This window comes from Amblyomma maculatum, chromosome 1 (genome assembly GCF_055883805.1).
Source record: "Amblyomma maculatum isolate TAMU_Amacu chromosome 1, ASM5588380v1, whole genome shotgun sequence".
NCBI classification, from domain to species: domain Eukaryota; kingdom Metazoa; phylum Arthropoda; class Arachnida; order Ixodida; family Ixodidae; genus Amblyomma; species Amblyomma maculatum.
This window is the reverse complement of record NC_139344.1, coordinates 320,705,132-320,730,238: the sequence shown is the minus strand read 5'-3', so window position 1 is coordinate 320,730,238 and position 25,107 is coordinate 320,705,132. Positions and strand designations below refer to the sequence as shown.

The 25,107-nt window shown below is 45.6% G+C and overlaps 1 non-coding gene across 1 annotated transcript; it reads right to left on the bottom strand.

Annotated features, from left to right (window-relative positions):
- Positions 1–810: 810 nt before the first annotated feature.
- On the bottom strand, positions 811–883 carry TRNAS-CGA (transfer RNA serine (anticodon CGA)). Its single transcript has one exon. It is a non-coding gene; the product is annotated as a tRNA-Ser (tRNA).
- Between the last annotated feature and the right edge of the window lie 24,224 nt (positions 884–25,107).

The following is a 25,107-nucleotide window of genomic DNA, read 5'->3' as shown; positions in this document are numbered from 1 at the left end:
CGTCACGTAGAACGTGATCAAGAGCGAGAGCAAACGCTGTGCTAGAACCCTCTTGCGCTACCTATGGCTTCAAGACTGCCAGAACCGAGACCCTAGTAAGCTACAAGCAGATCAATTAAAGGGAAAATGAGGGTGCTAGTTATGACACATGAAGGAAAGATGCTAACAGTCGGCGAGGCCAAGGAAAGCGTTGGGGATGGTCCTTCTATGTCTTTTTTTTTTTAATGTTTGCTTAGATAATCACAGAAATTAGTAATGTAATCTGTTTAGGGGAAAGATAATTAAACGCAAAGTAGAAGAAAAAACAACGTCCCGATGATGTGAACCGAACCCACGACCTCCGAATATCGCGTCCGGTGCTCTTCCAACTGAGCTACATCGGCCGCTGTCCCCCCTGCTACTTGCTTGGATATTTGTGTTGTCTGTATACGAACCTTGAGAGTGTTCACCAGCACCACCCTCAGCCATAGCGGCGGACGTAGAACGTCCTTTGTTACCGCCAGCGTCACGTAGAACGTGATCAAGAGCGAGAGAAAACGCTGTGCTAGAACCCTCTTGCGCTACCTATGGCTTCAAGACTGCCAGAACCGAGACCCCAGTAAGCTACAAGCAGATCAATTAAGGGGAAAATGAGGGTGCTCGTTATGACACATGAAGGAAAGATGCTAACAGTCGGCGAGGCCAAGGAAAGCGTTGGGGATGGTCCTTCTATGTCTTTTTTTTAATGTTTGCTTAGATAATCACAGAAATTAGTAATGTAATCTGTTTAGGGGAAAGATAATTAAACACAAAGTAGAAGAAAAAACAACGTGCCGATGGTGGGAACCGAACCCACGATCTCCGAATATCGAGTCCGGTGCTCTCCCAACTGAGCTACATCGGCCGCTGTCCACCCTGCTACTTGCTTGGATATTTGTGTTGTCTGTATACGAACCTTGAGAGTGTTCACCAGCGCCACCCTCAGCCATAGCGGCGGACGTAGAACGTCCTTTGTTACCGCCAGCGTCACGTAGAACGTGATCAAGAGCGAGAGCAAACGCTGTGCTAGAACCTTCTTGCGCTACCTATGGCTTCAAGACTGCCAGAACCGAGACCCCAGTAAGCTACAAGCAGATCAATTAAGGGGAAAATGAGGGTGCTCGTTATGACACATGAAGGAAAGATGCTAACAGTCGGCGAGGCCAAGGAAAGCGTTGGGGATGGTCCTTCTATGTCTTTTTTTTTTTAATGTTTGCTTAGATAATCACAGAAATTAGTAATGTAATCTGTTTAGGGGAAAGATAATTAAACACAAAGTAGAAGAAAAAACAACGTGCCGATGGTGGGAACTGAACCCACGATCTCCGAATATCGCGTCCGGTGCTCTTCCAACTGAGCTACATCGGCCGCTGTCCCCCCTGCTACTTGCTTGGATATTTGTGTTGTCTGTATACGAACCTTGAGAGTGTTCACCAGCGCCACCCTCAGCCATAGCGGCGGACGTAGAACATCCTTTGTTACCGCCAGCGTCACGTAGAACGTGATCAAGAGCGAGAGCAAACGCTGTGCTAGAACCCTCTTCTGGCAGTCTTGAAGCAATAGGTAGCGCAAGAGGGTTCTAGCACAGCGTTTGCTCTCGCTCTTGATCACGTTCTACGTGATCACGTTCTACGTGATCGTCCAAAAAACCGCTTTCGTCACACCCGATGGGTGTGACGAAAGCGGTTTTTTGAACGATCGGCTTTTCGTCACACCCGATGGGGCCCCGCCGGGGTGGTGCAGTGGTAAGACGCCCGACTACTGTGCCGGAGTTCCCGGGATCGAATCCCGGCCTCGGCGGCTGCGTTTCGATGGAGGCGAAACGAAGTGGCGTCCGTGTGCTGTGCGATGTCAGCGCACGTTAAAGATCCCCAGGTGGTCGAAATTACTCCGTAGCCCTCCACTACGGCCCTCCTTTCTCTCTATCCACTTTCACTCCCACCTTCATCCCTTTCCTTACGGTGCGGTTCAGGTGTCCACAGAGCAAATGTGACAGATACTGCGCCTTTCCCTTCCTATGAACCAACCAACCAATCACACCCGATGGGCTGTATGAGTTTAATGTCATGCCATTCTGACTGTGCAATGCCCCTCCCACATTCGAACTCATGATGGAAAACCTACTCAGAGGGCTCAAATGGCACATTTGCCTTTGTTACCTGGACGACGTTGTCATCTTTTCCCAGGATGTTTCTTCTCACCTCCAGCGCCTTGAAACAGTTTTGCGATGCCTGACCGACGCTGGCCTCCAATTAAATTTAAAGAAGGGCCGTTTCAGAGCACGGCAGCTAACCATTCTCGGACATGTCCTCTCCAAGAATGGCGTTCTTCCCGATCCGGCAAAATTGCGTGCTGTGGCAGAATTTCCCAAGCCCACTAATGGAAAAGAACTCCGCAGCTTCGTGGGCCTCTGCTCGAACCTTCATCGAGCACAATCATCGACCCTCTCACCAAGATTCTGTCCAGCCACGATCTTTCAGCCTGGTCTCCGCACTGTGATGATGCTTTTGCGACACTCCGCCACCTTTAGATGACTCCGCCAATCCTTCGTCATTTCGACCCTTCTTCTCCCACGGAAATCCACACTGATCCAGCGGCATCGACCTTGGCGCAGTACTCGGTCAGCGGAAGTCTGGCTTTGATGAGCACGTTGTCGCTTATGCCAGCCAGACCCTGACAAAAGCTGAAGCAAACTATTCCGTCACCGAAAAAGAGTGTCTCGCTATCCTCTGGGCAATAGCAAAATTTCTCCCCTACTTCTATGGCCGCTCTTTTAATGTCATCACCGATCATCACTCCCTCTGCTGGCTGTCTTCTTTGAAAGATCCTTCTGATTGACTGGCCCGTTGGACTCTGAAGCTCCAAGAATACGACATTACCGTCATCTACCGCTTTGGCCATAATCATGCCGATGCTGATGCTCTTTCATGTTCTCCCATGCCGTCTCAAGCAACTCCTGCTATATCCGTCCTACATCCCACCGATATGCCCACAGATATGACTTCCGAGCAACGCAAAGACGCATGGATCGCTTCCCTCCGGGATTTTTTATCTGGCCGCGCGTCACGACCTCCTTGCCGCGCTCTCCGTCGCCAGTCTCACCATTTCGCCATCATGGACGAGCTCCTTTACCGTAGGAATTACCTTCCGGATGATAGAAAGTGGCTCCTTGTTATTCCGATCCATCTGCGCTCTGTGATTTGCTCCCATTACCACGATGATCCCGAGCGTACCCACGCCAGCTTATTGAAAGCCTTCACTCGCCTGCGAAAGCGGCACTACTGATGTGGGATGTACCGTTATGTTCGTCGGTTCGTCCAGTCCTGCCAAGAGTGTCAGCGTCGAAAACCCCCACCTCGCCAGTGCGCCGCTCCTCTGCAGCCGCTGACCTGTCCAGCTCAGCCCTTTGAGCGCGTTGGAATCGATCTGTATGGCCCTCTTCCTAGCACATCAACAGGCAATTGCTGGATCATCGTTGCAATTGATCATCTCACACGCTACGCCGAAACGGCGCCTTTGCCATCTGCTATAGCCAAAGACATTGCCTCCTTCATCCTCTATCATATCGTTCTTCGTCACGGGGCTCCCAAAGAATTGCTGAGTGACAGAGGTCCCGCCTTCCTTTGTGAAGTTGTTGCTTAGAGAATGCAAAATCGTTCACCGCGCCAACTCTGCGTACCATCCGCTAATAAGTGGAATGGTTGAGCGTTTCAACCGCACCATGGGCGACATGCTGGCAATGTATGTCACTTCCGACCACTGCAACTGGGACCGCGTTCTTCCATTCGTCACCTTCGCTTATAACGCTGCCACTCAAGCAACCACCGGATTCTCGCCATACTTCCTCCTGTATGGTCGTGAGCCCTCTTGTACTATGGACACCATTCTCCCATACCGACCGGATTCTTCAAAATTCACGACTGTTTCACAAGCTGCAACTTATGCAGAAGAATGCCGCCAGCTTGCCTGGTCCTTCACTTCTCACTCCCAGCAACCGCAGAAAACCACCCGAGATCAATCTGCACTTCTTCCTGCTTACTGTACAGACTCTTTGGTCTGGCTATGGGTACCTTCCTCCAGTCCCAGCCTTTCATCCAAACTTCTGAGCGAGTACCAGGGCCCCTACCGTACTGCCATGAAAACATCCTCCGGCAACTACCTCATCGAACCCCTTACGCCATCCACTGACACCGTCGCCACAACCGGGAAATAGTAGACAGTAACCGCCTGAAACCTTACTACAATCCTGCCATAGTCACAATGCCATAAGCCGCCAAGATGGCGCCTTTTCGCCTGGGGGAAGTTGTAAAACAGGTATTCGGTTCTGATATGTTCAATGCATGACGGTCAGGAAAGACAACGACGACGACGCTCGCTCCGACGTTCATGCGTGTGCTGACACAAGCTCTACGACTGGTCGCCGAACGTTCCTTTTACTGTTCTTGGCGTAGTGCCCTGTGCAAGGTCTTCTATTGCAATATATATATTACGCCGCTACATTGACTGTAAGACCTTACTGATGCCACTGAAATTTATGTGCCGCATGCAAATGCCTCAACATGTTTCGACAACGTTTACCCTGATCTGCATGCTGTCTGTCCGAAGACTCGTTTGCAAATCCTGCACCTGCATAACGCGACATTTATTGACATGAAGATATTTGCCTAATTGTACTTTCCATGCCTCGTTTTAGATGTTTTTAATTTGTTTTTATGATGTATCTGACCTAGTGATATATATTGAATACAAGCACACTACACTAATTGCATCAATAATTAGCTATAATTGCTTAAATGCGTATAAAACTGAATTGTTTGCTACAACGTCATGGCGTTTGTCGCTGAAAAGGTTTTGAAAAGCCGAATCTGAACGTATATAGTTTCCTATAGCTATAGCTCGGTCTTGGGTGTAACAAATTTAAACCCTCTACGTTTGGTAGGCGTTCCCAGCATCTGAGGTAACAAAATTCCGGTGCTTTAACTCGACCATTAGACTTCCTTTCACTACTGCAGGATCTCCTTAATGCGTCATCTTTTTCCTTAAATAAGAGTAGAGTCCATGAAGCATCACCTTCATGCAAATAAAATCCTCTCGATGAAAAAGGCGGAATTTGACTTTCATCTTTCGTAATCCTGTCCTGTACTACTGTTTGCTGCTCGGAAATTGTTCACAGCATTCCTGAACTCTTTAGATGTTAGCATCAACAAGTGCAATAAAACTGTTTCAAGAATAAGAACGCCAAGGCAGTCACTTCAGCCTATATCTTTTCATTCTTGACTATGAGCGAGTGTTGAGCATCGAGACGGGCAAGCAGCACCGCGAGGAAGCCACGTAAAATCTAGAAAATAAAAAGATCAAGCCTTTTGCTATCCTTGCGCTATTTCGCTTCCGCAATAACACTTGCAAAGCACCAAATGTTAAGACGCAAAACTCTGCCATCAGATGGAAAGATCAAAGAAACGTATTTCTGCCATATTTGTCTGTCATCAAGTCTTCTTTGATGCTCTACGAGACCCGCCCCCCGAGACGACTATCTTTTATGCCCCCTCCTGTGGGAACATTTTAGATGCGCTAGAAATGCTGATATGTACATGCCAGAGCCTGACTGCTTTTCGGGTTTGACGAAAGCACATGGTCTATATTTAGTTTAGGAGGCGACCGCTTTCTCTGTGACCCCCGTCTCCTTCGATCGAATAAAAACATGCTTTATTCGCGATTCAATCATTCTTATTTTGAAAAATTGTTTAGGCATTTGCCTTTCCGCTGTCTAGCTGCGTCCGATCAAAGAGAGAATTTTTTCCATGGCTTTGAGTGTAAACATGGCAAGCCTCCGTCGCCGTCATCGCGAAAGTTGAATCGTATCAGAGATATCTGGCTTTGCTCCGATTCGCTTTCTAGCCCTAAATATGCAGAGTGCGCATGTCGGTAACCGTGTCCTTCAATGATTTATGCGCCATTAATTGTTTCTTTTTTTTTTTACTTGTGTGCTTATGAAAGTGCTAGTTTAGACATTAGATTTTTTATTGTCTTAGGTTTTATAGAACGTGCATGAGTTTATGAGACCGACTAGAAATCTGTGTTCTGTACCCGAGGGTAGAAGCCACGCCCACTTCTTTTATAAAAAACTATATCGCGGCTCTGTAAGGCGAAGAACATGATGGCAGTCGCCATCTCCTCGAAGCTAAACGGTGCGTAACTGGAGAAAAAGAAGGAAAAGGGGTGCTCTCCTCAGCGAGAGGCAATTCTCTCCTACGCTGCTGCACCATGGAATAATTAAAACATCCTAAATAACGTCGGTGCCTCTCTTTACATCCTACTTTTGCGAGTGAAGAGGCATTTCGCCTGGCCTCAGTTGCGCAAAACTTCAGGGCCTGACGACAATAACGTCTTAATGCTGCCCGTAAAGTGTCTCACCACTTTTCTTTGCTGCTCTAAAGGCCTTGTATGCGTCGGGTGATAATAAGTGAATGCCAGTGTGCTTAACAACACATTGCCGACCTTTCATGGCGTGTGATACGGAAAGGTGCTGGAGGAAGAAGATAGACTAGAGGAAATGTGATTTTCTAGAAGCGACTTTCGGTTCCCTGCCTACATAGGTTTGCGTTTCTAAGTGAGTGAAGCACAAGTGTTCAGACATCCTCACCAAAATGCTCTTCAGCGTACCAGGATCTAAACCCTGCACAATAGTACACAAAAAGAGAGAGAGAGAGCTGAAAAGAAGGGACTGTTACTATGAGCCGAATATACAGATCGCAAGCAAACTTTAAGGAAACTTGCTTATAGTGTCATCATGTATGAGGACATGAAAAAAGGCGACCAGGCTATGCGTCCCCAACCCTTACCCTTCTCAAATAAGAACTTTTTGACAAGAAAATTAGGCCGAGTTCATATTTTCTCTGGAAAAGAAATCTAAGTAAGAAGACAATAGCGTTAAAGGGTGAACTGACGCTTTGGTGTCCCCTTCCCAGAACATTATGCTGTCAGTCCCACGTTTGTTGTCATCGCATATTTTTCAAATGAACGTGTCTTGGTTGCGTTTTGGTAGCGCCTTATTCTGATCCCAACTTCAAAGGTTCAATTCCACCGCTTGACAAGCCAATTTTCTTTTCTGTGAAAAAGCATTCACGAAAAAAGCTGAAAACCGTAGTCGGGTATGAGGCCTGACCTTGAAATCGCATACGCCGGATTTTCTGCGTAACGGGCCTTTTGACGCTATCGTGTCGAAAACGGAAAAATAGAAACATAAAAATGACAAAGGAGCTACCAGGAACAGACCGGTGGGATGCATGTTCATATCCTCGTAGCAATATGGAATCGATGAAGGCCAGTCCTGAGCAATAAAAACAGAATTTGATTTTCCAGCAGCAGTCTCTTTTGACGTAGTCCACCCCGAACGTCTGTGGCACACTCAGACCAGCCGTCACTTACAGCTGCTGACGCCCGGAGAGCAACGCACTTATCTTGTTCATTTTACTCTCATGACTGCGCAGCTTCGACAAAGATGCACGTGGTCTTCTTTTAATGCGAAAGCAATACTACGCCAGGTTTCGCCTTTTCGCCGTAGCGGAGCCTACCCTTCACGGTCGGTGGTCGGTCATGTGACAACTGACGTCATACCAGAGCGAGAGACAGGGTAGCAAGTCGGCTCTTCAGCGCGCCGTAGCTGCGCTTCACGGTCGAGCGACGGCGGCGGTCAGTCACGTGACTACTGACGTCATTCCAGAGCGAGAGACGGGGGACCAAGTCGGCTCTTCAGTGCGCGGCAGCTGCGCTCCATGGCCGGTCGACCACCTGCGAAATGCGGAAAGCGATTGACGTTATACAAGTTGCAAGAGCTTGCAGGCCTTGCTGCGGTGATGGATGTCTGTGTTGCAGCGTGTGGTATGCCGTGCGTTATCAGGGTGTAGATAATAAAAGTAGCGCCTACTCGCCGGTTTTTTCAGTATAGCTATATGGAAGACCGGAAAAAATATGCCTTTCATTTCGTGGGTACACAGGAGATTAGCAATGTGCACCACCACAAGTGAAACACTTTGCGTAGCCAAGCGTACATTGCGTTCGCAATTTTCAGGCTTAACTAAAGCTAAGCCCCAGCTAATGTCTTAATAAGAGTCTTGTACGAACAAAATAGGCGTTCAATAGTCACTATCCCCAAATAAGTATATACTAAGAGGAAGCTTTCATGCCAGCCTTAACGACTGGCAGTTGGGATGCAAGTGAATTGCATATAGCAAGTAAATTATTTCCACGTGGCCCCGCATATATCGTTGTTGAAGCGCTACTTAATGGTTCACTGTCGTCTTCTGATATTCTATAAAACATTAGCCGCTGAACGTCGAAAAAGCTTATACTTGCTACTAATCAATTCTGTTCAGTTCTATTCACTGAGGGCGTTTTGTTCGAAATAAGGGCAGAGGAACAGTTAGGTGGTTTACCGAGGAATTATCACTGAAATATTGCATTTAGTTTAGCATTTGGCAGTCATTAGAACGAGTAACCGCAAGTGCATAAATAATTTTACCGAATCATGGCATGAGTAATTGCAGAACACATGTTTGCAGAAAGGGGATGCATTTTACTAAAAGGTTTATTTGTTTTACTATATATTTGAGTCTCAATAATTTCAAGTTTTATTTTCAAACATTGCCTTAAACACCACGTTAAAACTTACAGTACCGGATGGCGCACTTATGTCACATAAGTGAAAATAGAACTTAAGACTTAAAGGTCCACTGAAATGGGTCACCAAGAAGGTTAAACAACGCCATAACCTTGATAGATATTGAATCACCCATCATTTTCCCGCAAAAATTTTCTATCTAGCTTCTGTAACACCAGAGATATCGGCGAATAAAAATGACCCTTCCAATTTTCCCTCTCAACTCGTACGCCGAAGGGAGCCATAAAAAAAATAAAGAATACAAGTAAGTTTAAAGCTCCGCCCAGAAATACGTCACTTCGACGAACTTCCGGTTCACGCGCGCTCGCTCGCTGGCGTACTCGCGTCAACCCGTCCTCGCTCGCACACGCCTGAGGAGTTCGCCAGTTCGCGCAGCGACGGTTAATGGAAGCGCGAACCCGTGGTTAGCCCATTTCACACTGCGGACCAAATACCATGGTTACACCACTAACCGCGGTTATCGCAAACCGAGCTTGGCGACTTCGGTTTGCGTCGTTAATCGAGGTTATGACGGCGCCTGTTGACGGAGGCTACTCGTCGGCGCCCGAGTGCGCGAAACGTACCAGCGGGTCTGCTTCACAAAGTTATTCATTTGCCCACTGTATCACGTTTAAAGATTGATGTAGAGAATGTGGTGCTGCCAGACGTCTTCGATTACGGCCGACAGCGCACCGACTGCGTACTAAAGCCTTGTCTTACCTGCAGTATCGCTTGAACGGCTTGTTGCTGAGCAGAACGTCAAAAATGCGCGGCCTTAGCTATGAAAGTACACGAGTTTGCAATGCTTACTTGCAGCACGGGATGCCGCGAGCGGGCTGAGGTACGTTACACAATTACCGCGGGGGTGGGGCGCGGCGAACGACGGCTACGTGCGTGACCGTCCCTAGTCGTCACTAGTCCTAAATTGTTTCGATTCGAAGCCGCGGCAGTCGGCGCTTTGGAATTGATCAACGCTGTCGTAAATCGTCTACTTATGAAACTGCCTTATAGTGAATCCTATCCTGCAGTAGTAAAAAAATTATAGGATTAACTCTGGTCACGCATTAATCGCACAGCTAGTACGAGCAGATCGGATCAGCCGAAATGCACCAGTGGCAGCTGGCTTGAGCAGAAACTTGCTTGTATCACGGCTGTCGCTCTTACCAGCAATATGCTGCTGGTCAGCGATCCTCACGAGGGCTTCATGCTCAGTATTCAACACGCTCAGTATTCCAGACGCCAACAAATTTTAGCACGCTTTATTTCGGACATCGGTACTAACGATCCGCCCTGTCGTTCGCATACGGTATGCGTGAGGAGGGGCCACAGCGGCGGTGTTTACGGCGGTCGAGGAGGTGCTGCCATCGTGCGGTGCTTGACCGTGCTGTTGACGCCTCGTCGGACGATACTGCGGTACTCCTGAAAACACGTTATATAAATAAAATATTTGTAAATGCAGCTTCGTTCCGCCGATCACTGCGTCGCTTCGGTTGTTGTACTTGATGGGCAATGGCCGCCTAACCGATAAGGGCGGCGAGCTGTGTAACAGCCCGCACAGAGTTCGAGCAGCGCACGAGCAGACGACTTTCGCAGCAACCGGAAGTGTGTCCGTGACGTCATGGCTGCAGTGACCGCAGCGAATGGTAAGCCTTGCCAGTCAACTCACCCGTGACGTCACGGGTTAAGGAAATAGTTCCATGCGACACCGCCAAACGACGACTTCTCTGCCCGCGAATTTCAAAAAACGCTAGTTTTTTTAAATTGATAATAAATCGCTGGCTTTGTTCCAAGGAGTTATACTTTGGGTTAGTGCTCAAAAGTATTTGTTCTACACACTGAACACGCTTATCAGTGGCTTCTTGGTGGCCGTTTCAGTGGACCTTTAAAACAAAACTATGTTTTTTTGTTTGTTTGTTTGTTTGTTTGTTTGTTTTTTACTTTTTTTTTACAGTCAGGAGATAAAGCAGATTGTAGAAAATATGGTCAGTGTGCTAAGCTTATATCGCTAGGTGTATAGCACGTACTACATATAACAACCAAGTAGCTGCGTCTTGTTCTCGAGCTAGATGTACTTTAATCGTGTGGTTGCAACACCATAAGGATTTGCTCTAGTGAGACGACGTTCTGTATTTTTACGCACAGTGATGTCGTGATATTTCTCTTTATGGGAGCAGCTGGTGCGGTTGGCTAATTGAATATTCAGTCCTTTAACATGAGCTTGTGACACTTTTGGGTCCCAGGCCTCATTGGCACCGAAATTTCGCCAGACGTCTCTTCAATTTGTATTCATGTTAGCCGTCGCTAACTTGTGAGAAGTTTACAGAAACAAGGAGAGTTGTTTGCGCCCGACGCAAGGAGAGTTGGTTGTGCTGCTGAGCATGCTGTGAACCTCGTTGAGCCGTCCCGCCGGGAAGAAGCACGTACACGCGTTGTCAGCGTCCGTTCCAAGCTAAGCGCACAGCCTTCGACTTCACCCCTGTCGCGCCAGGAAAAAGAGGCTCTTGGGAGCCTGCGTACTAATCCTGACATAGTAATTCTGTCAGCGGATAAGGGTAACGCCACCGTGCTGTTGGACAAGAGCGACTACCGAAAGAAAATGTTGGCCCTCTTGGAAGACGCTGACACGGACGCTCGTCTCGCGCGGGATTCGACAGCAAAAGTACAAAGAGAGCTTCAAAAGCTGCTGGCTGACGTCTTCAGAATGGTTCCACCGCAACACCAGTCGTTCTATTAACACCTATTATGCCACAATGGTTCAGCCCCAGCGATATATGGCTTACCAAAGATCCACGAGCCAGATGTCCCGTTGCGTCCTATTGTGGACTTCACGCGTTCCCCCCTTCAAAACCTGTCCATGGTTTTGCACAGAGTTATCTCATCACTCGTCGGCAGGAGCCCCACGCACATACGAAACATCTACGACTTCATAGAGAAAGTCCGAGACATTGAAATCGACAAGGGGGAGATCATGGTCTCGTTTGATGTAAGCTTCCCTGTTTACAAGCGTGCCGATAAAACTTGTCGTGGATGTCTGCACCTCCGCCCTCTAAACTGACCGCACGCTCCCAGAAAGGTCTCCCTTCGAAGTACAGGATTTGGCTACATTTCTTCGCTTCTGCCTCTCACACTTACTTCACTTTTGAGCAAGTACTGTACAAGCAGGTTCACGGAGCAGCAATGGGGGCATCAATTTCGGTCACGGTGGCCAATTTCACAATGGAAAACCTCGAGACTCGGGCACTAGCATCGTTCACGCGTGCCCCCAAAGTTTTTCTGAGATACGTGGATGATTGCTTTTGTCTTTTGAAGAAAGAAACGCTAAACGCTTTTAGGCTACACCTTGACAGTATGGAACCAGCAATACAGTTTACCGTTGAAGAAGTCAATGGCCGCCTTCCATTCCTGGATGTACTGGTCTGCCGTGAACCGTCAGGACCAACCTTCAACGTATACAGAAAACCAGCGTACATCAGCCACTGCCTTCATTTCCCTTCTGTTCACCCTGTTTCCCAAAAGCGTTCCGTGTTTGCCTCGCTCCTCCGTCGAAACGAAAGAATATGCACAAAAAGAGAAGATAAGTGTGCTGACACCTTTCACATACATACGCCATGATTTGTCTGCTTGCGGCGACCCTGGACATTTTATTGACTCAGTGGAACGCCAGCTTGCACGCCCTGCGCTGCATCGGATCCCAGGCACCCGAAAGCGGGCATCGATTCCATATGTCCCAGGCGTTAGTGAAACGCTGGCACGCATACTGCGTCGCTACGACGTGCAGACTGCGCATGTGCCAGCCCACAAGCTCAGGGGAGAATTGGTGCAAGTGAAGGACCCACTCAGAAAGGAAAAGTTCCCAGGCGTCGTATACGCAATCCCATGTGCCGACTGCGCGGCCGTGTACATTGGCGAGTCAGGGGATTTTGAAAGAAGATTGCGCGATCATCAAAACAACGTGAGGGAACGGCGGGTGGCTTCGAACGCGCTGGCCGAACATTCCGTATCTACCAAACACAATATTGACTGGGCACAGGCACGTGTGATAGCGAAAGAAAGGAATAGAGCATCACGGCTCTATGTTGAGTCGCTGATCATTCAGACGACAGCAAATACGCTAAACCGTAATCATGGTAATCTGCCCCCTGTATACGCAAGATATCTGGGTTCTGTGATGCGCCGTATTTAAGGCAACGGTTCCCCATTTCGCCTCATTATGAACAAGGCTCCCGTGTGGGAGCTGAAATGTCATTCCATAATTCTTCTTTTGATTGGTGCTGTTTATTTTTCGTCATATCCTATCCCAACCAGACGGGCTTCCGTCAAACTCTTGACTTCAAATGCATCTGTAACTCGGGCAAAAGCACGGTCCACTTTCTGCATTGAGGTTGGCATATTTTCGGGCGCCCTGGGCCACATTTAATGGTTACCATTGGAGGAGATGCGGTCTATTAAACCAGGATATCAATTTTGGTACACTTTAGGCGACAGGTGGACCTATGTCGCTAGACGAGTCTTACAAGGTCATTTTAGGTGAACAGAAGGGTAAGTTGGGCGAATTGTAGGTTGTTCATGGTGGATTGGTGGGCACTGTTTTTTTTCTTCTCTTTGTATTTGTGTTAAACGGTGCCCACCAATTCATACTAATCATTTTAGGTGACTGCAAAATAGGGAACTGTGAAGCACTTTGGATTCAACAGAAGAATGAACCTTATTCAGAGCTAGCAAAGGCATTTTTCTTTCACGAGGAAACCAGCGCACCGCTTGGAAAGCGACTCTGAGTGCAACTAAAAACTGCCACGAATAACAAAAGGCAAACGTTGCATTTCTCTACTATGGATGAAGCATGCCTACTCGTTACAGATAAGTGCGGCCAACAAGCCCCACAAATGCTGAGCAGCAATGGCTGCGAATTCCTCGTAACCGACGCTAAACATCGTGATAGTTCTCTACTCTTCACGCCGAGGGGATTACTTATCCGGTTTAGGAAGCAGAACAATTCGTCCATCCTAGAAACTGGCAGGAAAATCATAACCCAGGAAGTACCAACAGCAGGGCGGAGTTTGAAACTGAAGAGAGATGTCAAAAACATGGTATAGAATTCAAACGATAGTATATGCGAACATCAGCTGACACTCACTTCATACAGTATGGGACACTTTTCAACTCGTTCGTCAATAGCCGATAGTACACAAAGCGTATCATGTACAGTTATGAGCAAAAGTGTGATACAGTACTCAGCCGGTGGAGGAGCTCGGAAAACAGCATCTCGCCGCCATCTAGCAACAGCTATCTGGGATCATAACAAAAAGTGGTGGTGCCCCATTTTATCCGCATGCACGTATCGCTGTCGCTGTCCCTGTCCCTGTCGCTGTCGCTAGATGGTGTTGCAATGTAGTTTTTTCTAACGCGTTACTGGCCGTCATCATTGCATGGGAAGTGGCATCCCTAACACCTACAGCCGCTTCGGATCACCAAATAAGCCTTGTAGTGCGCATGGCATCACGCCACCTCTCGGAATCGCTGCGAAACTGCTATTGAATGACGCGTCACAAAGAGCTTGGAATATGGAGCATTCTTTTTCTACATTAGCCAAGTCTCGAAAACACAAACTGCGAAAAACGTGAAAGATTATATCAGCACAAACTGAATTGATATCCCAGCTATTTTTTTATACGCTTCATGTTGTCATGTTATAGGGACAATGCCGTAGAAGAGAAACGAAGGGATTAGTGCTACTGTGAAAAAAGCTTTTTCTTGGGATGACTTGCGCCCGAAACTCAAAACCAAAATGTAATGAATTCTTTTTGCTTAAATTTAGAAAATATGAAGAGTTAAATATAGCGAATTAAGTTGGAGAACAATTAGAATATTTGTTGTGTGCAATAAGGAGCAGTTCCTTGTTTTAAAACGAGGAATTAAATGCTAATATCAATCGTTTGCATCAAGCAATGCTATGAGAATCTCTTTTTCAATTGTAATATCTTCGTCAGATGAAAATAAACTAGTTAAAATGTATTGAATTAAGCATTATATTTCATTTTGCTGCATCACTGTATATTGACAAGTGATTACGAAGTAGTGCACGCATACAGAGCGCAAAGCGAGAAGAAAGCGCCCGGTATTGTCGTCGTTCCTTGCCTTCTTCAACTGGCTCGCTTGTATTATTGAATTAAAGTCCCTGCGAACTAACCTAACTAAATGCAGTCTTTACACATTCTTTGTTGCCCAGGCATGCGCATTGTTTCGCCCGCAGCGGAGCTATAGTTATCGCATCATTTTGTCGTCTGTGTTCACATCTTCCGATAATCTCTTTATATCCTTGCTAGTCGATGCGAAAATAGCGCTGGAAATTTGAAAGAACATTTGGAACTGCCCGATATTTGATGCTGAAGCTGAGAAAGAAGAATGTATTTGGATAATTTTGATCATTGCATCAGTAGGATACGACTCATTATTGATTTGACACAGTATTTGTGCGCAAGTTGCGGTCTCTATTGGCCATCTTTTCGTATCAAAACAGTAATGCAAAAGTTCTTTCGAGACAGTGAATCAAAAGGGAGGACGGGGGAGATGAATTATACCTGCGAGGCATCAGCTTGAGAGAAGCGCTTTTAATTCCTTAATTGCGACAGCAGCGCAATGCAGATGCGTCCAGGAAATAGACGCGCCATTATTGCCCCAATAGACGCCTCCTGCCATATGCTGTAGCTAATGTCTGGCCCCAAAACAGGTTTTGTCGCAATAGCGAAAAGATTTTTGCTGTGCAAAAAAGACTACCTTCAGGCTTTTTCAAATGGTTAATTGAAACAAGCAGTGACGGAGAGGAATAAGGAAGAGGTCCATTTGAAAACAAAAATTACAAAATTTACACTAGCTATCGCCTAGTTGTGCAGGTTTGTTATGCGTAAATTTTGCAAAGCCTTCAGGTTGTGTAATTAAGGGCACACTCTGGAATATTAACACGCATCGTGCAAGCACGGCAAAACCTTTCCGGCAAAAACAAAGAATCAGAACGTGAAGGACGTTTTTAAGATCGATGTGTATTATATGCTTATTACATCTATTTATTGAATCTTTACCTTTCTCACTTACTGAACGTTGATCGATATTTCACTACCCTTTCGCTTGCTCTATTCATAGCTTCTTAATACAAAGCAATACTTGTTCACACTGAACCGAGTTTATCACTATATGGAATTTAAGGATCTTCGTAAGGACGGCCTCAGTGTGCATTTTCTGGCAGAAGTCTTTCCGACAGCATATTACTCTACACTATCAATATTTAAAGAGGCCATCCGAAATTAGGCGGAATAAAATGTCTTACACAGCTTCTTCGGGAAAATGTCATGACGGGAGAGGTTTAGTCGCGTGCGTATCATTCACCTATAGGTAGGAATTGGCACTGCTTGGCGAAATCGGTTTATGTTGATTGCGTTGTCACGCTTCAGAACAAACTTTTTGTATATGTATGAAATCTAATTCTTTATTAAATGTAACAGCCTGCGAAGATATCAAGCAATAACGTCATTAGCAGCTGCGATATAGCGGTTACGCTACGAATCAGCACATGGCCTAAGAGAGTATTTTTGCCAGAAACCAGGCCCAACCCGTTCAGACACGTATAGCGCTATGATGCGGCATTCTCCAAGAAGGCTGTCTGTGAAAAAAAGCTTTCGTAGATCACACACGCGCGTCAGCCACCAAAGTAATCTTCGACCAGCTCCAACTGGAGGACATGCAGGTACGAAAATACAGCCACACAATCAAAATGATTAACACCAACTTCGGCGTCTAGTACAACTGTGTCAGAGCAAATAAAAACTTTAAAACGACTACATCCGCAGAGTAAAGAAATCTATTTCCGTATTTTATTTATTTTACTTGAAAACGTGTTACTAGCCTCTTTCGGAGCTGTTAAAAGATTGATGCTGCGGACGTGAAGATACCACTTAATTGCTGCCAACCAAAAAGGAAGAAATTATGAACACATTTCTCGAGGAGAGAAGGTTCTATCAAGAACTTGGCTAGCGATATTTGTTCCCGTGAATGGTTTACTGACCAGCAGTAAGAAAAAAAAAAACGAAATTGCGCAGGGCTTTAACGCAGTGGACAGAAAGTTGAACTGTTTGCCTCGGCCGGGGTTCCGAACTCCTAGTGCCGCTGAAGTTTTGTATTCCCTTTGGGCTCGCAAAAGTGAAAGGTCGAATCGGTTTCAAATCTTTTTGTGAAGACGCTGGATAGTCCTGCTGGATCAACTCGACAACTCCAGCGAAAAGAATGCACCAACAAGGCCTTTTGCGACTTCAGCAACTTAACTGCCTAAAACAATGCTGCATTCTACATTCCATTAAAGACACTGCCAAATATTCAGCCATCATCACAGGCGTTTCAGGCAGCCAAAGGGAACGCTTGCCTTCTTAGATTTGAGACCACTTTCTCGACGACCTGGTGCAACGCAATTGTGAACATGACAATGTGAAATTCTATCAGAGTAAAATGACGTTCGCTACGCCAAACAGCAAATTTGTGCGCAGAAAACATTGAGCTTTCAACAGGGTGACGCAAAATGCTTCTCATGTTTCGGTCATCCATAGAAGAGCGCAATCCAAATGCACAATCTCGGCATTGGAGCCGCAATTGCTGTGGATGGTTTTTCTGTGCGTGTTTCTGGAAGATGGATGAAAGAGGTCATTGTGGATGGCGCAAATACCACCTATTCAGGAGATGACCGTCCGATGGGCGGACACGTATCGACGGTGTTTTGTTATTGGAACGCGATCCATAAGCGCTCTCAAACTCGGCACAAAATATCTGAATCTGTATCCACACTCTTGGGAAAAGAGAGAAGATGCAATATTTTGTTCTGTTCGAAATGCCCGCTTTTGTCGAAAAAAAAAATGAAGCGATAAGTGCTTTTTCTGCGCAGCGATACCTCGTCCGGTTCATGCGTCCGCGTGTTTCATAACGTTACACTGTGATAGTTTTAGTTTTCCACAGGCCAGCAGGCTTTTTTTGACCCTGCAGCTATATCGGCACCATTTTTCTAAGAAATATAATAGGCAGAATAGGCCAAATTTGGAAAATATTTTCCTTCTTTTAAAATAGTTGTCTTACATCCTTAGCACTCTCCTCGCATCGTGCCTAGTAGCGCCGCTAAGCGCAAAACATTACCTTGTATAACACGCATTATGCGGCCTGGAACGCATGCTGCATTATAGTACTTGCACTTACCCACGTAGGAAATAAAAAAAAAAGCACGTCAATGAAATACCTGTCATTTGCATCTGATAGGGTGCCGTAGTACATGCTACGTAGAATTACAGAAGCCTCACAGTGATTAAAAAGCTACTGCTCAAAAAGAGAATTTGTTCGCTTTCTGTTATGCTGTTCTTATTTTAGAACAAATTCCAAGTTAACAGTAGGCTTTCTTGAAAGAAAAAGTAAACAACAAACATGATTTCTTTCAAAATCAGATCCCTTTGCTCGACCTGTTAAGATAAAGATAAAGAAGACAATAATTTGTGCAGTTTTTTTTTTTCCGACAGGTAGATGACTGCTGCATATTAGTCCCAACTTTTCAAATGTGCGAAACAACTTTTCCCCAACTGTTGAAATAAATCTGTATACTAAAAGGCATTCCCGTGTGAATATTTCTCTGACAATAAGGGTTTGATTTGGCGTTCTTGGCAAATCATATTGTATTATTCTTTGCGCTGCCTCATTCCGCTTGTCACAAAAATGAATAAGCTAACTGGGACCGCAATACGTGCGCTGCGTATTTATCACGGCGAGTCTGGTTAGGGTGCAAGATTGCGACTTTATTACTGCCTGCCGTTTGCTTCTCTGGGACAAGAAATGCAAGTTTGCCACTGCCAACCTGCAGAATTATAATATATATTGTTTTATTGGCCGAAAAAAGGCCCCAATCCAGGCAAAACCGAAGTACTACACCGTGAGCAACGTTAAATTGCAATAGAAAATGTTTTCTATTTTATTTCTTTGTTATCTGTTTTAGTTGCGCTGGCATTTTGTATGACTTCACCCGAAACTGACCAGAGAAGAGGGAATCAACCTCCAAAAAATGCAAACCAACAATCATATCAGCAGCATCTTACTACATAGGATCTCGCCCAATGCATACAGATATGGCTGAACATTCTATGATGTGTCAAACACCCTAACGTATACGGTGTGGATATGCAAGGAACCACATGGTGTCATAAACACTAGAGACCTAGCCTGAGAGCAGCGTGAAACCCAGCTGTCAAGCCCCATCCTGGAGGATCAGCGTCATCAGAACTGGCCGTCAACAGCTGTATTGTAAATACTACGAATAAAGGTCAGTATTAGTCAAATTACTGTACGTAGGCTATCTTTATCTACTTTATTTACTAACTGGTAAGGGCATCAAAAAGCACAACCACGCGCACACGCACACGACTAAAAAGGCACGCACGTCGAGCAACGATTAAGTCAAACATCTCTGACTCGGCGGTAGTATCCAACGTTAAATTTCTTATGCTCTATGAATCCTAAGACAATTCAATAAATTGATTGAAAAAGTTTATAAAAAAAATTTCCTACTGAAAATGAATGCTGAAATCTGCTGCAGATAATGAAAAACCAAAATACAGATCAAGGGCAACAATGAAAAATACAGGAGTCATGAACAGGCCCTTGTGTATTACTGGCGGGAGTCGGTTCCTCCACTAGGCGGACAATCGATTCTTTTTTTTTTTTTGCGTTGTCGTAGTGTGCACAATACCCCTGTCTCTCAGTTTTTCAATGGTTAGAGCTTGAAGTTTTATCAGTGATCGATCCATTTTAAGTTAGTTGTGCCTAGAGCTATGTCCTTCGGGCACCCAATATCAGCCACCACGCTCTGTAAAGCGTGCACTGTTGCAATAGTTTCCTTTATGAGAGAAAGCCAACTTTACAAATGACGAAATAAAGCGCATGATCTATAGCAAGAAGAACACTGACCTAAATTTGCGCATACACTCATAGCCATCTCTAAAACTTGGCTGCAAAAAGCGTATTTAACTAAGTTGAGTTCTCGACACGCCTGACCTGGTCCGCCAGTGTTAATATCCTCAAATGTCAGTAGTTCAAAGTTGGCATTTCTACTATAACAAGCTGGTAGCGTGCAGCATATGTAGTGCAGAGTATTGCTGTAAAAGAAGGAGTAAAGGACGCAGAAAAGTTTGCCTCAGGGACGAGTAACTAAATAATGGAAGCAAGAAGTAGCAAGGCTGTCAACATCACCAAGCCGGCGTCCATTGTGGCGCTCGGGAAACAAAAGCAACTTATATTGATCAAACTTCTGGCTAATTCATTATTGCTATTTCTCAAACGATAGACAGTAGCCGCAGATCTGGGTGGCCGGCCATGGTGCTTCCACGTCACGGCCAAGCTGACATATGCAGCATGAGACCATTTATATTGGCTAACTTCCATTTGGCGTCATTTCTCGTGCATGTGCTCTACCATGTTTCTTCCCAGTCTACACGGTTGTAGCCGCCTGCCTTTGGGCACCAGAGGCACCTCTGCAGCTGGACGGGGTCGATATCAGAATGGTGCGTAGTCGTATATCCAACGCTCACAGTAATTCTAGACGCCCGTGGCAGACAGGGGACAAAGTGAAGGCTTAGCATTGCGGCAATTGGGCTCGTCCTTGGGGCCCATATAATTCTGTCTCGTGTGCCAGAAATAGTGTAATCGGCAAGTGTCAACACCGGCAATCGAAAGAAAATACAGTTCCCGCCTACGCAGCATACCGGCTATTCAGACCTTGTGTCAGGACCAATGTCCGCTACTCCAAGATCTTTATTCTTGCTCCTCTTTATATGTCTCTCGAACTTCAATCTTGCTGTGAACGTAGATTCACACATCTGCGTAATTGTTTTTACCTTGTTTTCAAGAATGGGAACATCGAGGATGTCCATCCTCGGACATAGAAAAAAGTACTGATTGCAACGCTAAACTCTGTGTCTGACTTCTGCAGATAATCTTTCCCATCAATTCCCCACAGAAACACGCAAATTTCGTGAAGTCTCTTTTTCCTCAGCTACTACATTTTCCGTTGAAACTAGCTCTCAGAAAAATGTTGTCGGAAAGCACGAATAACCATGGATGCAGTGCATGCCACACAGGACATTGTGCTTAGGCGATATGGATAAAATTGCTTTTTTTTTATTGCTACCTCAGCATGTTTGGAGCTAGATTCTTATTCCCTGAACACTTAGATGACAATGCCAACATTACCTAGATCGCTCGCATTCCACAGTGCGGGAAGAAATGCGTTGCTTCAAAGTACGGTCGTAAAAGCGGATCCAATAAATCCCCGCTGCGTGAGCCTCTGAATGTAACATTGTATTGCGAACTAGATATATTTTCAAGTCCTGGAAACTATCGGGACTAACATACAATATCCCCGATATTGAAGAACAGGCGCCTCCAGGCAATATCTGTCTTTTACAATCTTGATCTGAACAACAACTGCGAAGACGCTAAACATTAGGCACTTCAAGTTGCATAAAGTTGTGATGTGCATAGCACGACTCCTCTTCTAGGGTGCGTCTGTTTACGGTTTTATGGTTCGACTAAAAGATGCGTTTCAAAATTTACCGAGGTTCTCTCTCGAGAAATCGGTATGTGAATTACACTGTGCAACTATAATATTTGACGCTGTGTAAAGAAAAAAGAAAACTTTACTGAGAGCGCAGAAATACTAGTAAGGGCAAGATTTTTCTTGCCCCTGTGGACGGTCAAAGCGACTTTCGCTATCCCTACAAGTGTTCTTTTTTTCCTTCTCCTGAGAGCCAACGAACCATTGGTGTGTTGGCGAAGACGTTAGTGGATCGACCAACCCTAACCTACCTACTTTAACCTGAAGATATAGAGTTCAGCTAGATAATTAATATAAGACTTCGCACCGCGGCGTGGAAGAATGGTATTTGGTAAATACATTTAAGACTGTTTAGGTGTGACAGTGCATTACTAATTTACTGCACAGCAGCCGTGTTTTCTCTTCGTATGTCTGTGCCTTTGAACAGGCAGTAACCGAGAATTATAGCTGGACAAACTGAAGCCATTGACGAACCACACTCGATCGCATACACTACCTACATTGCTGAAGAGGTTTTCAAGGAATGCCTTGTTGAAATGACCTGTAGCCGCCGTGTGCTCAGCCTTAGCTTAGGCCTTTTATTCTTCTTTTGTTGCCGTCTCTGACATGCAACCTTTGCTTATCGTTGCCTCAGTTCTTCGTCCTCACCATATTTTTTGGCGTTTCGCCACGGCCTCTCTTTTGCAAGACCTCTGCCTTCCTGACGCTTTCGTCACATCATCTCGGCCTCTCTTAGTGGAAGTTCTTTGCTAGCACGTCGCCGGCGACGTTGAAGATCCATATAAAAAGCGCGGTGCTTGGACGTTCAAATGCGGCCATTTTTCAGCGGTCCAAGTGATGCTCTTTTCGCACGGCACGCTTCATTATTTCTTTAGTACGCCTCGTCGCTGCCCGCGTACCTGCGAGGATGCTTGCTCACAGATCCATTTTAAATAGACTAGCCGCTGTCCACGTGTGTAATGACTCTTTAAGGTGAAGAGAAATGACCCGGCACGCTCGTAGAGGATTTTCTTGGTGCATGCGAGCTTCTGACGATGTCCTTACATTCTCACCGCTACTTCTCTCTCAAGCCTTTCTGCCGCCCTTGTTGCAAGCTTCGGGCTGTGCTCTCTACAACTTCCTCTCGCCTGTTTTGCCTCGTGCATGCTTCGACGGACCGCATCTTTGCCTTTCCGTGTGCGCCCGCTAGCTTCATGCTGTTGCTGGCAACGGCCATGTTTTGGTACCTTGTGTGGCCTCAACAAACGTCGAAGACTTTTTTAATCAATGGGGACTGGTAAAGTTTTAGTTGTTTCAAAACGAAATTTAAATCAAAATTTTAGTTAAAGGTTAATAAACTAGCAGAACGAACCAGCTGCTCAATCTCCCAGCTCATGGAGATGTGGATATACTCGTAGCCTGAAAAACTGCTGGCGAGCAGATGCCAGCTGCTCTTCCCTGAGCTCATTTCAAGACGACGAAAAGCTAGGATATATTTAGGTAATGATAGTGGTAAAACTTTAATCGAAAACAAATACAGGATAGGCGTCAACCTATCTGCCTACATGATGGCCTGGAGCCCTTGGACCCGGGCGGCGTGCTCGGCCAGTCGCATTACACATAGCTGAATCTCAGAGGTGAGCTCCACAGTTGAGTCTCCCAAAATTCTTCCGTTTTTGCATATTCATTTATATTTTTCATTTATGGACATGTCCATATCATATGTACCAGATCCGCCTTATTCAGACATAGTTTGCACATACCTGAGAATTGTTCCGGGTTCCACTGGCTTAGGGTAGCTGGATTAGGAACCTTTTTTTGTAAGCGCCTCCAAATGATTTCTTGGATCTTATTTAATGTCATATCTTCCGGTGGGTATCCTACCCATTTCAGCCAATAGTGCTCAGTAATCTCTTTGTAACTGACTAGCCTGTCCCTGTTAGGAGGGCACTGAGGATAAGAGCCTACTCGAAAGGTGAGAGCGGGGGAAGCTTATGAGCTCCCTCATTTCCCTGAAGCTGGGAGTGGGCTGGTGCCCATATTAGCCGTGTTATTCTGTCATCCTGATTGACTTCTACGATATGAAGCACTGGCGTCATGAGCTCCCGCTTGCGGCTCCCATTGGGGATTCTTGTACGCGTATACATGCATACCCTGATAATCGCATCATCCCTGATACCTTAATTTGCGTCTCATTTACCTCACACACATCCTTTAGCATTATCGTATTATGATTCTCTGCCTGCCGCCCCAGCATTCCCAGCCCCACTTCTCTCCCCAGCATTCTCCGCCTGCCGCCACTGCCGGCAGGCGGAAAATGCTGGGGAGAGAAGTGGGGTCACATGGACGTGGCGCGCCGCTCTCGAAACGCAGACAGTGTTCCCGTGGGAGGACAGTTACACACTCGCTCGGCGTGCTTCTGTACTGCTCTGTACTGCTCGGTGCCTCTGCTCTCACCTCCCCGACCGATTGCGCCATTAGAGGCTTTGCACGACTTCAACGATAGCAGATGCTCAAAAACGAGGAATGTTTCCCCGGGAGCTTTGAAATGGAAGGTTCAAATGAATAGTTCGCCCTCTGAAGTTTTTTTTTTATTTTTTGACGAAATACTGCATAATGTATGACTTCAAATAGCTTTGGAAGCCTGCTGAGAAGGTTCCAATTAATTGACCAGCAAGGAAGATTTTTCTGCTTCGTGATATTTAGATCAAGCATGCATAAGACGAAGGCTGCATGTATTAAGGCGAAAGCCTTTATTGCCTCATTGTTGTCGTCACCAAGTGTCACGCTTTTGCGGTGGTTCTGATTGGTCGAGACGGGATGACGTCATGAAGGTCTAGACCAATCACAGAGCACCACCACAGTATGCGCGAATGCATGCCTTATATGACCATATGTCAATCAATGATTGATTACTAATTAATGAGTAAATAATCAAATAATTACAATTTACTCAATATTAAACAGTAATTACTAATTGCCGACTAATTACCAATTATTGACCAAGTACCGATCAATTACCAATCACTAATTAATAAATAAATAAATAAATATTAATTCCTGATTACTAATGACCGATTAGTTACTAATCACTAGTTAGCGCCTACTTATTACTAATTACTTATTAGTGATGTTTGCGCAAATATTAACTAATTAATACCTCGCACCCGGTAACATCAGCCACACAACAGTAACGTAGAACAACTTCAAAGATGCAAGGAGCGCGATCTCATTGCTGCCAAGCACAATGCACTGAATAAATGCACTCGCAAAATGTGAAAGAGTAGTCGCTCGCTTTACTCGTAGCAGCATTCATCGCTACATGTGCAACAGACGCGTAGCAGAATGCAGCACTCAGGCTTTCGCCTTTCATCACTTTAGTCGCCAAAGTGTCCTCGAATATTTATTAGAAACAACCAGTATATTCAAGACAGGAATTTAGTTTTCGTATGTTTGCAGCCATAGCAAAGATATTTTACGAGACACCTTCCACTGACCTACACCTCTCTCACTTTAGTGAAAGCACCGCACTGCAGATGCACGCATGTGGGTAATGACTTGAGCAGCTAATCTTCTCGTGCCCATCCATCTTGCATTGTGATAGCAACATGTTTACACATTTCGCTTTTGAACTCAATACACGTTATACGATTAGGACTTTCATTTTAGTGTCAATGCCTCGTCTTGGCTTGTTGGTTCTGACTTTGCGACGAACTAGTCGATTCCCGCCAGAGCAGCTCGTTTTGTAAAACATTTTCCAAACATTTCATTATCCAAGTCATTCACTGCCTTCTTTTTTCCCTACTACGCGTCGTGTCTCTTTACC